We start from the raw sequence: 12,257 nt of genomic DNA, 5'->3' as shown, positions 1-12,257 counted from the left end.
TTTGCAGAGAAAATGGGACAGTTAGATGTCATTTTTTGCAGTCCTGCTTTAATATCAAAGGAGTAAGGAAAATCAATAAAGAAAGTCATTTCCTTTCAAAACTGACTGAGAATAATGCCATGGACAGTAAAGTTTCATTCCCCTATCCTGGGATTACACATTCAAATCTCATGGGTGGCTATAGATTATCTCCTTGGGTCATCTGATGTGCTCTAGCAGTTTTAAGGTGTGAATGTGGAGATGCTTCTGGGAGCATATGCGCGTTTTAGAAATACAAAAACGGAGTTGATTATCTTTTCACTTGCACTGGGCAAAATCATGAGTAAATGAATGGAGTTACTCCAGCGTACAAGTGTTGTGGCTGAGCTTGGCTATGTTAAGGTTGTACTCAGAAGTCCGAAAATGGTTCTGGTAGCATTAAGCCTTCAAACGAAAGTGAGTTGTTCTTGCTTTATGTGTGCTGTCTTTGTATGGCAGGATTGAAACTAAACAAAAGATCCCATGGACATGTCAGATAATTTTTAAAAAATGGGAATGGTTCAGTGGGAACGTGCACAATTGGATTTAAAAAAAATATGGAGTGTAATTAAGTGTTAACTTCACTGGAGCTGCTCCTATTTACACTAGTGAAGATTTGGCCCATAATGTGTTTTCTATTGCATCAAGCCACTGGGGCCACACTGTGCCACCCGTCCGCCCAGCGCTGGAACTATGCTGCATCTGGGGACACTCTGGCTGTGATGCCCAGCGCTGGGGCTGAGGGGTGCTTGGAGGGGGTAGTGGTGGGGTAGTGTGCTCTGGGCACTGATGGGGGCCTTGGCATAGGGGGAGGGCACAGTGACTAGCCTCCCCCAAGAGCATGTTCACCTGCCGCCCATGGATACACACATTTGCACACAAATACTCTAGCTTAATTGAATACCATTATTTTTAGAGGGTGGAATTCACCCCTGTTGAGAAGCATCACACAAAGCCTATGCTCCAGTTAAGCCCTGCTTTGAATGGAATTGTTTTCAGCTTTTGCACAGAAGTGAATTTCACCAACACAGAAGAACCATTTTGCAACAAATTGTGACAACATTTGTGGCTATATGAAAGGGGTGTAAATACAGGAAAATTAAACAGGAGAGAGAGAATTCATCCAGCTCTAGCTCTGTCTGTGATCTTATAAGTGAAAATATTCATCAGAAGCTTCCACACCCTTGGCCACATTTACCCCTCATTGAGTATCCATCCTTCTTCCAAGCTAAAGCCATGAGTAAAGCAACCAGGATTGGCTTTCTCTGTGTCTGCCATGCATTCTCAAACATGCTTCTGTGTGCTACCGATAATGCCTCTGTGTGCTAAAAATAAGTCCTTACTTAAAAATAGTACTTGAGATTATTAACATCAAGAGAAAATTTAAAAACTTTGCTTTATCATTTGTACAAATATGCACCAAGTTAGTGTGGAGGCGTCAGGAACAGCCAAATCTAAAGCTACAAACACTTGCTAAAGTCGATAGAAATACATTATTTTAAACTTCCATATTTGTGCTTTTAGCTCATCTTTAACTTGCCCTACTCTGCTACAAACATATTAATATTTAATTACTCTACTAGTGTAAATGCTGTTGGCCATATTTACAAGTAGGGTGACCAGATAGCAAGTGTAAAAAATAGGGACGGGGCATGGGGGGTAATAGACACCTATATAAGAAAAAAGCCCCAAATATCGGGACTGTCCCTATAAAATCGGGACATCTGGTCTCCCTATTTACAAGCTATGCTTTATAAAATGATGCCTCCTTTAAAACCAGGCAGAAACTTCAAAGGACACACAAAGGAAAATGTAAAAACTTTGCAAAACTATGAAACAGAGGATATCTTGACCTTTGCATGAAAGTTGGATTTCACTTTATGCCAATTACATTGCAAATCATCTTCCCATCTAGTATAATTTACTTTAAAAAATGAAAATAGGATGTTTCATCTGAGTGCATGTCAAAACTGTATAAACAAAATTTACATTAAGAGCTATCCAAAAATGCCTATGACCAGTGCACTTAGCTATTCTAAATTCATGATGGAGCTAGCTGACTAGCAGCCAACTAATCTCCTATCATTTAAGCTAACCTAGAAAACCTTGCATAAAGGCTACCTGTTATCTGCCAAATCTGCACTTCATTCACAGTATTTTATTGTCATCTAGTCGACACTTAATTTATGCTATTATTAATACTATACATAAAAATGAGTTCTGGCTCATCTCTTCCTGATTTTTTCCTCACATTAGATATAATCAGTTTGCATAAGGTGTACCCTATTAGATAAATTCCTTCAGATGTTCAGAGCTGCTTTGAGCATAGGGAGCAGATCTTAATTAGATTAGAGCTGCGCAAATAACTGACTTTTTGGTTCACTGACAGTGTTAAAAAAAAAAATTGTTTTGGGTCAACCACAATTTAAAATTAAAAAAAGTTTCAGGTGACCCAAAACATTTCTTTTCAATTTCTAGCATTTTAATTAAAAAAATAAAATTGAAGAAAATTTCAAAATAAAGTCATTTTGCATTAAACTGAAACATTTTGTTTCAAAACTGTGAAAATGAAATAGACTATTTCAGATTTTTTGACACAAGGAATTCAGCAAAATTGACATGAATTCAAAGTTTTTCAGTGTCTCTGAATCTGCATTTTTTTTTAAATGGTTTTAGCTGAAATATTTTGCCCAGTTTTAATAAGATCTCATCTAAACCTACTTTTTCACCTAAATTCCCACCACCAGTAGACATGCACAATACCACCTAAATCTTGATACTGCCCCATAGCTAAGAAGCTGCTCAAATGTGCCAAACCCCTTGCTGTAGTCTTTGTCTACAAATCCTAATCCCATAGATAGTCTCACAACCCACCTTGTACAAAAGATAGCTCTGGGGCACATTCATTCTCCAGGCTACCCAGCAGACCAGTGTTCAGGGCCCTCCCTAGAATGTAGAAAACTCAGGTTTGAATCCCAACTGTACCTGGTTTACAGCAAGAATTCAAATCCAAGTCTCCCACATCTCAGGTGGGACTTCAGCTTCTAAATAAAACAGCATAATTTTTTTCCCACTGGAAAAATGCAAAATCAGTTTGACCAAAACAATTAATGAATTTAGGGGGATTTCAGCAAAATATTTCAGGTGATTAATTTTTTTCCTGGAATTGTTAAAACTGTTTTGGCATTTCTGAAACATAATGCTTTGACTTTATATTTCAGAATTTTACTCAAGAACTTTTTTTTTTTAAACTCTCTCATATATGAGCTGCATGAGGGAATAAGCAACTAGATGGTAAATGTGGAGTTAGGGTTAATCCACCAGAATGTCCTGTTAATTTTATATGGGAGATTTGCACAGCATCCATGCTTTCAGATATACACAAGCACCAGTTCTGTAGATCTCAGTAGAGGACTGGGCCCATTATATAGGAAAACATATATTCATTGTAATAGCATATTGTTTGTTTTCAACAAAATTTAAGCAACTAGTACCCATGTGATCAACAGAAATCAGCAAATCCTCTTTAATTAAGAGCATGCAGAGGAAACTACAATTATATTCTCTACAATCATGCCACTGTTCAAAATATTAAAACTTATTTTTATACATTCCATGTTTGGAATTTTATATATCCTTTTCTGTTTTGAAATGTTTTATCTCCAAAAAGGTATTTTTTATTTGATAGAACCATCTTTTACAGCACTTTCCTACAGAAAAGAAAGAATTAAAAATCTACAACATGCTAAGCCTATTAGAAAAAGGAAAATATGGACCTTACACTCTGTGTAGTTAAATGGTAGCGTTTCACACCCAGAGGAGACTCAAGCCCTTAGTAGCTCTTTATCTCTCCCATTCCAAAACAGACCAGGTCCAGTATTGGTCCATTTATGAACTAACTAGGCTGAAAAGAGTTATATGGCTTCTGACTAATTTATGCTATAGATTTTCCAGTTCTAGTAAAGACATACAGGTGCTAAGGTATCATTTATCTGTATCAGTTTACTTTTTAGTTCTATCTTAGATCCATTGTTCTGCCAAAATGAACAGTAAGGGCTTGTTCAGAAGTGCACTGAAGTCAATGTAAAGATGCCCGTTGCTGTCGATCAGGTTGGTATGGAATTATGGCCAAGCTGGAGGTAGCACAATATCACAAGAGATGTCAAAACCATTCTAATTTACTATTTATTTAGGGCTAGATTATGGAGCCCCCATTCAAACTGGAGAGCACTTACACAAACAGTCAGTGTGAGTAAGGACTCTACAACGTATCCCCTCCCCCACACACACCTCTTACAAGATACATAAATATAATAGTTACAGGATTAATCCTGTATCATATCTTACTGTGCAAATAGCCCCACTGCTTTCAACAAGATTACTTTCGGAGTAAGGTTAGGTACTATTCAAAATTTGGCAGCATCTGGCCTCATATGTTTAATGAATGATAAATACACTGCCATTCTAGAGGAGATTTTGTGCATGTGACTATCTCTGGGCCACATGGAGAATTTTGACTCATTAAGGACTAAGAAAAAATGAAGTAAGCACCTCTGGATTTTTTCCTACTGTGTGTTTGTTCTTTCTTGGCCCTCTACTTGTGTTTTTGGCTAAATCCCATAATTATACTTCTATAATATTTATTTAGGGTTTTTTTTTAATCAAATGATGCTCATTCATATGCTTAGTTTTATTTGTCTAAACTACATCTGGCTCAGACTAAGACAACTATATTGCATTTGTGATTATGGGTAGATAATGATCATGCTTGCAATTTAGAAAGAAGTATGGGAATTACAGTACTCTAAAGTATAGTGTATAACATAAACCAAATAGTATAGTTAAGTTATATGAGCATTTGGGAGAACAGTATATAATGTATATAGAAAAATTGCACTACTTTATAATATTTTCAATATAAAAAAACTTTAAAAGACCACAATTTTTAAAAATCTATTTAAATTTCCATATCATTACTCTATTGTTGCTAAGCCTGCTTTTACAAGCCATTTTAAAATAAAAGATACAAAAGAAATAATTAACAGAAAATTATATAGTGATGGCTGCTCATTTCCAAGAAATATTATGTTTGTACTTTAAGGTAGAACATTTAAATAGGCTGAAAAAAATAAATGCTCTATTCATTTCTCTCTCTCTTTTCAGATCATAATACAATAGTGTAAGACAGTCATCATTTAAAAAAAAAACGACGTGGCTAAAATATATGTTGTAAGATTACACTATATCTAGTTTCAGCACAAACATTCTAAAGCAGGAGAACAAAGGTATCTCATATGAAAAAGGCTGCTACCTTCATTATACATAATTTAGAAGACTGAAAAGAAGAGTGAAGATACAGTGTGCAGGGTGGTATCTGAGACCAAAAGTAGAAATTTCTAGTGTGCCATATGTAGAAGTAAGTAATTTTAAAGTGTATCTATTAAAATATAAAACTTATTCACAGCATAGAATTTAAAAGCAAGTAACTGTTACAATTTTGTTTTTAGTTTAAAATTTCACAGCATATGTTAGGGCTATTTTGTAATATCTAAAACTACTTACTAATTAAGTGGGTTTTGTTGTTGTTTTTAAAGACAAAATAGGAAAAAAGCTAAACAATGAGGAAACTGACTGGAAGGCATTTTTTGGATCCTAGGAACTCCCTGGGAGAGGACATTTTTACAATAGTTGTCATTTGGATTTTAACTTGGGGTAATAGTTATGAATAAAATATTTACTAAAAGTATACAGCAGATTTTTCTTCTACTCTGTATGAAAGCCTCTCTCTTCCCTCCCTCCGCCCCCATCCCAACGCAGCCATTTTCCAGGTTGTCAAAAGATGCATGGTCTCAAGGGCTGGTTTGTCATAAAAGGTAAGATCAAACCAATAGAAAAATACAATGAGCTTGTGCAGCAGGCCCACTCAGCCATGCAGTGATAAGAACAGTGGCGGTCTTTGCAACGTAATCTGACACACTTCATTTGTCTCAGAGCAGATTTTGACATTATGTCACATGCCATGATTTCCCATCATCCCTTTGCTAGGTTGGAGCCACTCCTCCAAGAAATGTCAAGGGATTGTGCAAAATATGTAAGCAAGAATGCCAGGAGATTTTTTCAAACGAATTTGACTTTTAGGAGACTCTGTAAGTCAAGCACCCAAGCAGGCATCAATTGCTTTCTCACAGCCAAAGAGCTGTCACTTTTCTTGGAAAGTTAAATTTGTCACAAGGACAGAAAATTTCACCATAGTCTGTTTAAATAAGTTAGGGAGTAGAAGCTTTTCCCAGGTGATTTTTTTTCCTCCCCCTCAGAAAGCAAATGTATCAATCATTTTATTCTCTGAAATAACAATTTATTATCCATGCAGGAGGCCTTAGATTCAATCTCCACAGTATACCGAATGTCATGTCAGATACTAAAATCCATCATCAGTCTTTATCAAGGAAGTCATTCTGCTCTTGTCATCAGTTTTTATTAATAAGACTATTTATTACTTCAATAATTAATTATGACAAGTAGTCTGCCACTTGGATAAAGAATAAATGTTGATAAATTGCATGGCAAATACACTGGGGCTGTGTAACTAGCTTTGAAAATATGAGTGGTGGTATAATAAAGAGTTATAAATTGGATATCACATAGGTAGAACAGAATATTTTATATTCAGCCAACAAAAGGATAATGGTCCCTTCTGGACTTAAAAATATATGAATCAATGAAAAATCATACTAAAAGAATGTTAGGAATCTAAGCCAAGATTGTCAAAAGTGACTTCAGATTTCATGTGCCTCAGCTTTGAATACTCAACTTGAGACCCCTTAAAAAGGGGTGGTCCTCAGAGGGGAGTTTAAAAAATAAAATAAAACTGAGGTTCCCAAATTCACTAGTAACTTTACAAAATCTAGTTCCGAATACATAAAGCATAAAGAGTCACAGATAGATATTTAAGCGCCAATATTTTTCTTAAAGATGCAATTCATAGATACCAGCAATTTGGGACAGGGACTGTTTCTTACTAACTGTATGTATAGTACCAAGCAGAATGGGACCCTGATCTTGGCTAAGGCCTCTTGACATTAAAATAATTAATAATAATGCAGAAAAAGTAATTTGTAACTTTATTCTACTACTACTAGCCCTCTTTTGTGCTGTTTCTTGCATTTGTAGGGTACCGTTTGATCAGACTTTTAGTGTCTCAACTTTAGATATATTTTTTGTCTGTCAGACATGGATTTTTAGGAAGGGGTCCACCAGCATAACTGATGTTTGATATCCTCATGGAAAAAGCCACTTGGTCTATGTCAATACTTTTGTAAGCTGGTCTTTTCTGTTGACTATTAGGTTTTGTGGACTCATCTGAGGACCCTACTGGAAGTGAGACAGTGTTGTTCGAATGGCTGAGTTCTTTCCTCTCTGGAAGACTCCATTGGGTGGCCTTAAGAGACCTTTCATGCAGCAAAGTTTTATTTTGCAGGCATATACAGATATCTCTTCCCCCGCCCCTCCCCAAAGGATAGTTCCACTTTTGAATTGATTAGTTCTGTATGTGGCTGCATGCCAACTTGGAAGTGTCACCTGTAGAAATTATAAAGACCCCCCCCACACCATGGCAGACATGAATGCAAGATTGACTCTATTTCCTATTTACACAGACCCTTACCTCCTTTCTCGGTAATTGCTAGAGGCAGCTCTAACCCCACATCATCTACTGAGAGTTTGTCAGCTGCATTGCTAATCATTCTTGGGAAGAATTTATGGTGTTGACTTTAATATGTGTACTGCGCCATGGCTGTGGTTATTTCAGAGACCACCATCCCACCATTTACCTCTATGACAATTGTGACAGCTAGATTGCTCGAGTAAGAGTCTGAGGATGTGTGTGTCAGAGGACAGATAGCTGGGCATCTTCTGCTGAAAGTTCCCACATTCCCCACTGGTAAGAGCCCGGATTGCTAACGTGTATGGCACAATGTGAAGCCTCTCTCATAGAATATTTAATAGTCATAGAATATTAGGGTTGGAAGGGACCTCAGGATGTCATCTAGTCCAACCCCCTGCTCAAAGCAGGACCAATCCCCAAATCCCTAAATGGCCCCCTCAAGGATTGAACTCACAACCCTGGGTTTAGCAGGCCAATGCTCAAACCACTGAGCTATCCCTCCCCCCTCTCTCAGTTCGTAGCCTCTAAGTTGTGGGTGTGGAAGGAGTTGTGGTGATGCTGTGTGTACATATAATTATATCAGGAATGGAGGAAGTTTCTTGTAACTTAAAAAAAAAATGGAAAAAAAAAACCCCACACACCACATATTACATTGTGCACATGTAGCTAGAAACTTTGTGATTGGTCAGTCACATTTTCTAAGTAAAACATTTAAAACAACAATGAAAAAGATCTGTTTTGGTTTTTTTTGTTTTTTGTTATACAAATGTGTGTGTGTGGGGGGGGTAGTGTGTAGCATCTCGCACAAAGGTAATACACATGTAGCAATGAAAAACATATATAAGGTAAGATGGTCTCCCCAAAAAGTTCACATTTCCCAAATACAATCCATATGGAATGTCTCATGTTATCTTCAGTGTATCTATGGTAAAATCCACAGGCAAACAGATTGCTTTACCTGACAGTATTAATGGCAACTTCTTTTCACCAAAAGCTTTTACATTGATTAAACTTTTACATTGTGTGAATTTAATTGGATATATTTTATTTTCTCATTCATTTGTTTACCAACAGACCCTAAAGATAGAAAGCTTTTGAAATCATAGGGCAAAATGTAATTAAGAGTTACTCAGACATGTAATTTAATCAGCTGAATAGGAAATAAATTTAGGGTATGAACAACTTCACAAATGACTTAGAATTATTTTTGGTGCTAATTCTTTCTTGATGAATATTATCAGAGATGGCTTAGAAGGACTTAAAATGTTTGATTTCCATTTTATTTTATTTGGATTTTAATTACATTAAAAATAAAATCAGCAAAGTTCATCTAAGCACAATAGAATGGTGATGTCTGTGCTTAGCACGTAAAATCAATTTTCAGTGCTTACCACATAAGGCAAATAAACATTGAGTGATCGGAATCTGAAATGAGATTTAACATTTATATTGGGAAATTATATTTTTGAATATTATTTTTCTTGCTCCTGAATCCTGTTTTCTGGGCTCCTTTCCAAATTGTGAATGGCCTCTGCACAGAAGGCATCTCAGTTCCCCCACCCCACTTCCTCATCATTTCATGTGTGGCCTTTAGGATGTCAGTTATGGCTCAGTCCTTGTGTGCAGCTGAGTATCCTCGAACACTCAAGTCACTGAGACCAGTGTACATGAGAAAGGGGCACCAGTTAAACTAAAGATGTAATTTTAAACTTAGTTAACTATTTTAAGATTGGTTTATTTCAGTTTGCTGAAGGGTGTGTACACAGGGAGACTGAGTGCACAGCAAGATGGGTGTGAATCTACAGCCCACTAGCTTGCCATGCACTAGCTGGCCATGTGGCCCCTGCTGCCATGCTCTAAGATTCCATAGTACACACCGATCTGCTGCTATTACAAATGTATGTAGATTAACTAAACTGATTTAAAACCACTTAGAGTTAACTGGTGCAAGTTTCACATGTAGACAAGGTCAGAGTAGTAAGGGTAGTCAGAACCTTGCAATATCTAATCTAGATTCAGTTTACTGGGAAGGAATTTCATGAAGTTTACTCTAGAACCAGAATCAAACAATTCTGCCCTCCACCATCCTTCCCAAAAAGGTTCAGGGGGCCCTATTCTTAAAGAACAATCTGCACACATACAATGGAGTACATAACACGCTTTTCTGTGCGCAAACAAAATGTCTATTTTCAAGAGCCCTGTGGATGTGCACAGATGGACTGAAAAGAAGGTGGGTGTGGAAAAAATCTGCTTTCCCTAGAAGCCTTGTTAACAGACTGGAGCAATGGCTTTGTGACCATTGTGCTGCTCTAATTGCCAGACTCTGGCCAAAATAAAACCTTCTCTGTTCTAGTTGTCTCTTCCCTTCCTCCGCATGTTGTCAGGCAGCTTGTTCATGAAGAGGAAAACACAATCTAGGCCAGTGTTTCTCAAACTGGGGTCGCCGCTTGTATAGGGAAAGCCCCTGATGGGATGGGACGGTTTGTTTACCTGCCCCGTCCACAGGTCCAGCCGATCGCAGTGGCTGTGGTTCGCCACTGCAGGCCAATGGGGGCTGCTGGAAGCAGCGGCCAGTACGTCCCTTGGCCTGCGCCACTTACAGCAGCTCCCATTGGCCTGGAGCAGCGAACTGCAGCCAGTGGGAGCCGCGATCGGCCGGACCTGCGGATGGGGCAGGTAAACAAACCGGCCGGCCTGTCAGGGGCTTTCCTTACATAAGCAGCGACCCCTGTTTGAGAAACCCTGATCTAGGCCACTGCAGCCTGTGTCTCAGGTTTATGTTCAAAACAGATTTCCACTTTTTAATTGACATAAATAGCGTCAGTCTTTACAGAAAAAACAAGGAAATCCTTCTGTATTACTATGCTGAATGTAAAATGTTATTTTGGAGGACTATCTGTGTGATGTTAGAGCACAAGAGGAGGAGGGATTATCTTGGATCTCTAGGACCTCATTGGAGGCCTACTCCTGTAGCACAGCAGGTCTGCTTATGTGGCCCTGATCTGACTGACACTTGCATCCTCATGGCAGCATACAATGCGTAGAAATCCCACAGACATGTGCAATGAAACAGCAGCTGTATAACTCACCCAAAATGCTCTTTTCATTTCCAGGCTCCCTGTTCAAGTCCTGTCTCTGTGCCGATCATGCGACCGTATCCTCTACTTCATCTGCCTCATACACTCACTCACCAGGACCCTGGCTCTCACACAGGAGACTCAGGAGTGCTTGGGGTGAGAGCTAGAGGGATTACAGAATATGTGGGAGGAGGGGAAGGAGGAATTTTCTTCTAATTCATCATTACATGCCATGCAACTTTAGTATAAAACCAATGGCATTCTTGGCAAACCGAAAAAATGTGCCCTGCTGCTTTAAACTGGCCGACTAGCCTCCCTGAAAACATTTATCATCCTGCATTGGCTGGACCATGTGCACATTTCACTCAGGGATAGACATATTGCTGATGGCCTTTGGTAGGCCTGGTTTCAAAACCAGTACTGCAGTGAAGGTGCCCCACGTAGTGACTGTGCAGCACTTTCCCTGCCCTTTGTCATGTTAGCATATGCTAATAGCACATAAATGTAGAGTAAATTATCCCATGCAAAACTGCCCAAATTGGCCAGGAATGCTGAGCCTGCCAAAACTGAACAATCTCCTTATTAAATGCTGATGATGGTGGGCTCAAGGGATTTTCTATATTTTTGTTTGTTTTTAGGCTGTGTTATGTTGGCTAGATATCCTCAGGGCAAAATGTGCGCAGTCCACGAGACCCGAGGTAAAAGGAAACAATCGTCGTAAAGAACTTCTGCATAGTTTGCTGTAATTGCGGTCTATCTCTGGGGAAACTGATAGAGCTCTGGGCCTTCTATTTACCAATACGTGGGTTTTCTTTAGCAGCATTCACTGTTACCTGTGCTCATTTGAAGTGTCATAAGGAACTCATCCAAACATACGGGTGTGGATGACTGGTTGATACTTGTGCTGTCCCCAATACTTATCTGGGATGATTCCATCACCAGTATTCCCAGGGGCACGTTTCCATTGACTCCAAGCTTTCTGTAGTGGCTATAGATAATCTGCACGGCCAGCCTTTGCCTCTGGAGCATCTGAACCTCTTCCATGTCCAGGAAGCTGGAACATGTATTGCTGACTATTTCCTTGAGAAGGGTACCTCATCTGTCTCAGTACAAACTGCTGTTTGTTCCTCATCCACCTCCCCACAAACTCTTTTCCCCTCTCCCCCCAAACTCCTCTTTTCTCCTAGCATCCTAAAATGTGCTTAACTCTATTTGTCCCAAGCTCCATCTTTCTCACAACTTCCATCACAAACCAACCAACCAACCCACCCACCCACCCACCCTATACTGTCTAAGTGCAACTGCTAGGGAGATTGTGGGTAGGGATTCCCTGGTGCAGCCACCACCATTCTTGAGCCAGAGTGGTGGATCCAGCAGATGAACTGATTGGAAACCCCTTTCTGCTGGCTTCTGCCTGCCAAAACAATGCCTAAAATCTTCCTACAGTTGCCCTGCACATTTCTGAAAATAGATTGTGTGCTTATCTCTGGCCATCCCTA

General features: G+C 38.9%; 1 long non-coding RNA gene across 3 annotated transcripts in view; it reads left to right on the top strand.

Annotated features, from left to right (window-relative positions):
• LOC123349492 overlaps nt 1–11,497 on the top strand; it is an 83,129-nt gene extending 71,632 nt beyond the window's left edge. The window contains exons 7-9 of one of the 3 annotated variants that reach the window (XR_006573567.1): nt 5,182–5,434; nt 10,795–10,914; nt 11,397–11,497. This is a non-coding gene — a long non-coding RNA (uncharacterized LOC123349492). The remainder of the gene's footprint in view (nt 1–5,181; nt 5,435–10,794; nt 10,915–11,396) is intronic. The other 2 variants (XR_006573566.1, XR_006573565.1) reach the window with 2 other exon arrangements.
• Nucleotides 11,498–12,257: the final 760 nt, after the last annotated feature.

Source organism: Mauremys mutica, chromosome 14 (genome assembly GCF_020497125.1).
Source record: "Mauremys mutica isolate MM-2020 ecotype Southern chromosome 14, ASM2049712v1, whole genome shotgun sequence".
Classification (NCBI taxonomy): Eukaryota; Metazoa; Chordata; order Testudines; family Geoemydidae; genus Mauremys; species Mauremys mutica.
Note: the sequence above shows the minus strand (reverse complement) of the source record. Positions and strands in the feature narration are given on the sequence as shown.